We start from the raw sequence: 6,000 nt of genomic DNA, 5'->3' as shown, positions 1-6,000 counted from the left end.
CAAGTTTGTAAAATTGTTGAAGTTACATTTTCATCCATACTACTTTTAATTTTCATCCAATATACTAAACCTAATTTCATTCTTCTGAATTCCAGTGGAGTTTCTCCAGTCTCTACTAAAAGAGTGTTGATAGGTGTTGTTTTCACTGCTCCTGTGCATATATGTAAAGCCCTACTTTGTAATCTATCTATTCTTTGTAATGTTGTTTTAGCTGCTGCCCCATAAATAAAACTGTCATAATGTATTATTGATCTCATGAGAGCCCTATATATGTTTAATAATGATTGTCTATCTGCATCCCAATTATTTCCAGCCACAGCCTTCAGTAAATTTATAACTTCTAACTAAATAACACATTTTACAAAGTGATCAGTCCACAAGTGAAAAACAAGGAGACTTGTTGATGAAACTTCTGGCCATGATGCTTTTGTCATGGCAATCAACCTTCAAGATTTCTGACAATGCCATCACATCACTTCTTCTGTGCATCAAACATTTCATGTGGATACTTGGAAATGTTGTCTCTGTGTGCTAATTCCCTCACTGCCTTTGCAAGCAATATTCCAAAGACTTTATTCTCCTTGAGGAAATGGACTGGTGTGCTCTGTGACAACTTCTTACAGTATGTGGTTTGTCCAAAATGTATGACAGTATACATGCTTACTGAAACCTACGAGCTCAGACGCGATGACACAAAGGTTTGTAAGGCTTATGGTCACATACCATTCTACAATCACCCACAGCTAAAGTCTGCATTAAGGAAGAAATGTGGCTCTGTCTTGCTAAGAAAGGCGAAACCTCCCCCTGCAACACTGATTTGCGTTTGTATAGCTCACAGCATTTTCATTTACATGTTAAAGCCTCCCCTAGAATTAGGAGGAGGGGGGCCATGGGGGGACCACTGCCTAGGAAAGCCCACGTCAATTTCTGACAATTCATGGCAGTTTTCGGTGTTGCCTGCAAATTACCGTGAACAGCCGTTAACCTGAACTTCCACGACAATCTACAGTGCCGCACAGTGACGAAAATCACACTTTTCATGCAGTGCTTGTGATTTTCTGGTCAGTAGGAAAGGAGCAGATGAATAATATAAAGAAAGACAGAGAATTAAGAAAGTGCAAAGAGTGAAAAAAGATGAAAGAGAAATAACCATCACCCATGCCTCGTGTACCCAACCGTGACTAACAACCATACCGTGCCAACGTGCTCTTGAGCTGTGCATTTATTTCTTTTATCACAGTGTTCCGAACACATTTTCTTTTCTTTTTTTTTCCAAGCGAGACAAGCTATAAATCCACCCTTTGTGCATCTAATAAAGCCAAGGAGTGATCTTCTGATCCCTGAACAACTGACCATTGATATAAAGTTTGTCAACTGCAACGTTAGCTCTGACACCATCATTAATGTATTTTTTCCTGATTGGAAATAACACTCGTTTATGATCTAGGATTTCCTTAGGAAACTGGTCATTAACACTGAAATCCGTTCCTCTCAATTCACTGCCATAGCTTTTAACAAACACTTTTTGTTTATAATGCTCAAACAATCGGACGAGGGTGGATTTTATGGGGTTTCTTACCTCCGAGCCGGTGAACGCGATGGAAGGTGATGTTTTTTACCTGATCCGCCGGTATTTTCAGCTTCTGCTGGAGAAACTCACGTATAGCAAACTCGGGGTCTTCTTCTTGCCGCTCCGGGATTCCTGCAAAGATGAGATTGTCTCTCATACTTCGTGACTGTATGTCCAGAATGGATTCTTTCATCTTCTTATTGTCGCCGGTCAGCCGCATCAACCCCTCGGTGAGCTCCGTGACTTTCCCCCTCAGCGAGTCGTTCTCCACGACAACAGAAGCCAGCTGGGCTTGGCTAAATTCGACCGCTTCTCTCAGATTCTGAAACTCTTTGTGGAGCACCTCTACCAAGGCGAGGCGAGCGTCCAGGCTGGTAAGCTTTTTGTCGATTGATTCCAGGACGTCACTGTAGCTCCTTTCGGGAGACAAAGTGGAAGTTGACGCACCGGTAGAGCTAGACCGAGTTCGTTTGAGTGAAGGTGTGTTTGTGGCTGCGGGATTTTTTTTCTTCCCCATCACGATGTCAAAACACTCGTCCAGGGAGCTCTCCAGGCTCGTCAAGGTCTCTTCTTCCAGTTTGCTCCCTCGTGAAAATGAGACATGGTAAGACGACCCTCCTGCGTTTGTAGCACTGATGTGCGAGGCTTTAGTCATAATCTCCTTATGTGCTGTAGAACCCTCTTGAGTTCCATCTCTTGCATCAATGATTAGAGAATCCTTGTTCTTGTACAGGAAATCTCCCATGATATTGACTGTCCCAGATAAGGATGGACAGATTCCTGCAGCTTTTGAATTTTCTGCCTTATTTGCAGATTGCTGTTTCATTTCCATATATTTCTGCTTTAAAGCACGTCTATAAGCCTCTCCTTCTGTTTTAAAGAGGTTTAAAATCTTCAGCTCAAGGTCACATTTCCCTTTTCTTTTTTTAGTGTTGTTGTTTGCTTTGTAATCATAACTCTGACTTCCATTTGCTCACAAAGAGACGTGTCAAAACAGCCTGTTTCAGGCCAGGGCGAATTTAACTTTTGTGTCCTTTTACTCCATTTCTTAGAAATCTTTAGAATTTTTGAAGCAAACTCAGGGTTCTTTAATCTTATAATTACGATAGGAATGTTTGCCATTTTACTCTGTATTAGTTTAGTTAAACCAAGTTAAAAAAAAATTAAGAGGTGACGCGGGGTTAATTTCTCTCGCAGAAACACTGAAAACTCCTGCAGACTGAACTCTTTCCTTTCAAAGATTTGTGTGTGTCTGCGCGGGCGGAGGGAGGGAGGGGGCCTCTTTGGCTCGGGACAGCTGTGTGTGTGTGGTTCTTCTGCCTGAAGAGAACTTTGTGTGTGTGTGTGTGTGTGTGATTTTTCTTCGGGCGGGGATGAGCAGCTTGGCAACGCTCACTGATGGACTAAAAATAACTCAGGCTGCTGCTTTTCTCTCCCCCGCTGACAGGCAAAACGCAGAAAGGGGCCACGCCGCAGCCTTCTTCCCCACAAATCAGATCTTCAAACACAATTTTTAAGTATCTTCACCCACATCTTTTCAACATAGCAGCTTCAATAAGTATACACACTTTGGTCCACCAAGATTTCCTTTCATTCACTCCTAGAGAAAAAATAAAAGTTTCCAAGCACTGTTTACCTCATCAACCTAGACAAACTTTACCTCTAACAACGGAACTTTGAAGAGAAAAACAGACCACCCAGTGTAAACACCCAGTTTCATACATGCGTTTTAGTCAAACAATAGAGCTCTCTTCATTTAAACTCACATGTAGACCTCTGTCACACAACACATCACTCATTCTGAATCATCACTTCTCAACATTCACACATTCTCACTCTCCTGGGAAACTTATTGTTTTTTTTTCTAATGGTCCAAATGTTCAATGTTCCTGGATTTTTAATGTGCGCACAGAAAATTTAAATCAGGTTTTTTTATTGGACCTGTAGCAAAAAAAAGTTAAAAATAAACATTTATACTTCACGTGCTCAAAGCAAGGCCTTGAATTTGATAGGAGGCTCTTTCACCTCGTTTACCTAAACCTGGAGTACTTAACCACAACAGACTGCAGTTTTTAAGGCCACATTTTCATTGGATTTCCACACGGAATGACCCAAGAAATGCCTTTTTTCTTCTTCAAGCGCTTACATTACCAGGGCCACGCCCTAAATGGACTCCGACCAGCCGGACATTTCTAAAATCAACCTCTCACAATGATTTTTGATTCTAAAAAGTTATGTATTTAGTAGAATATCAGCAAAACCGCGAAAGTTAGATCCATTCTATGTATGTTGTCGCGTGTAATCAATTTTGTAGGAATGCCATATCATTCCAAATCTTTTCGTGTTTAAGACAATCTTTTCCTGCCCAGGAAAATACCGATAGATGGCAAGACAAGAGAACGACCCCTCCCATATATCAAACAATTAAAAGCACTCTTCCCAAATCAAACCTCACAGGCGGCAGTTTTGTCATTCATTCAATTCAATTCAATTTTATTTATATAGCGCCAAATCATGAAACATGTCATCTCAAGGCACTTTACAAAGTCAAGTTCAATCATATTATACAGATTGGGTCAGATTATACAGATTGGTCAAAAATGTCCTATATAAGGAAACCAGTTGATTGCATCAAAGTCCCGACAAGCAGCATTCACTCCTGGGGAACCGTAGAGCCACAGGAAGAGTCATCTGCATTGTACATGGCTTTGCTGCAATCCCTCATACTGAGCAAGCATGAAGCGACAGTGGGAAGAAAAACCACCCATTAACGGGAAAAAAAACCTCCGGCAGAACCGGGCTCAGTATGAACGGTCATCTGCCTCGACCGACTGGGGTTACAGAAGACAGAACAGAGACACAACAAGAGAAACAAAAAAGCACAGAAGCACACATTGATCTAGTAATCTGTTCTACATTAGATGGTAGTAGCGGTCTCTTTCTCTTAACAAGCAGAGAAAGAGACAGAGAGAAGTTTAAAAAAACATTTACACTCACCTCTGCCTTTCTCCGTCCGCGTTTACCCCGGCTGGAATGGCCAGCTCGCCGAGGAAACCTAGACCGCCTTGGGATTTCTCCCCTTCCTTAAAAATCACGTTGGGGCCACCAATTACGTGGGAGATTATTTAACTATTGAACCTTAAGAAAGAAGACTCGGGGAGAAATCGGTCCTTTGTCATTGTCAACGAGAATTTCCTTTATTCCAAACTTGCACGTACGAATGGGTACAAGCAGAGAATTCTAAATTCATGATCTCTAGGGCACTCTAGGGTGGGAACATGTGAATCTGACTAACCGTGGCTTTCTGTTTGTCCTTTTGTCTGGTTGGGTTTAGACTGCCACCTCTCATGGGACATCTCAGGTCTCCAAGTGTGGAGCCGACCCCCATCCTGTTCTCTGTTGGCTGGCACCTTGGTCTGCTGGTGCGTTGGTGGTCCTCGTTGTCCGGGGCAGGGTGCTTCGGCGGGCGCCGGCTCACTCCTGGTGGATGCTTCATGGGGCCTGGGCCCCAGGTTGCTCTGTTGGGGGCTCCACTGGGGGGTGGGCCGCTCCTGGGCCTCGGGTCTCTGGGCCCATGGCTGGATCCGCGCCGGTGTAGCCAGCTGCCGGCGGATCCCACAGGCTCACCCTTGTGGCTGCCGGGGGCTTCGGCGTTGTGGCTGTTTGGGGGGTGGTTCTTGGGGTCCATCTCTGCTCTTCCCGCATATGGGGGAGGCAGCTTTACCAGTGTTGGTCCTTCTTGGGAACCTTTGCTCTTGGTGGTGTCCATTCGGGCATCTAGAGTTTTGGTTCCCCTGGCATCTGCCTGAGTGCTCTAGGGGGTGGGTCTTAGGCTCCTCACAACCGCTATGGAGCATTTTCCTTATGGAAAAACCTTACATACACAAGCATACTCTCAAACCCCCTAAAGGTGCTTGGATTCAGGTAAAACCCCTATTATCTTTATCTGTCACTTTATACATTTCTTTCATCTTTTCTCCCTTTAAGCATTTCGTTTAATCTGTTTTCTCTCCTTTTTTCCTCTTTCCCTTCCCATTTCTGTGTCCACTGAACATGACATAATTCCAGCATAAAATCTAATAAAGCTTCTTGCATATATAAATCAAGCGGAACACTATGGCGAAAACAGTAAGGATCTACTTGTCAAAGTAAAATCTGTTGGGCTCTTTTTGGAATTAAGACAATTCTTAATGCCACATTGCCAGACACAAAAAAGTAAAAGGAGAAATTATAGTTTTTTAAAAAATAAATCAGAATGAAAGTAATAGAGCTACTCCAACATACTCCCAAACTTTAGTAGCACAATTCTATAATTCTGGTTCCTCTATTTCTCAAGTATTGGCTTAGAGACGCCATTCTGAATATAAGGCAATACTGGAGAAAAAAAAGAAGGTAAAATGGGGAACCATATCCTTTTGGAATTTGTTAGC

Source organism: Fundulus heteroclitus, chromosome 16, assembly GCF_011125445.2.
Source record: "Fundulus heteroclitus isolate FHET01 chromosome 16, MU-UCD_Fhet_4.1, whole genome shotgun sequence".
Classification (NCBI taxonomy): domain Eukaryota; kingdom Metazoa; phylum Chordata; class Actinopteri; order Cyprinodontiformes; family Fundulidae; genus Fundulus; species Fundulus heteroclitus.
Note: the sequence above shows the minus strand (reverse complement) of the source record.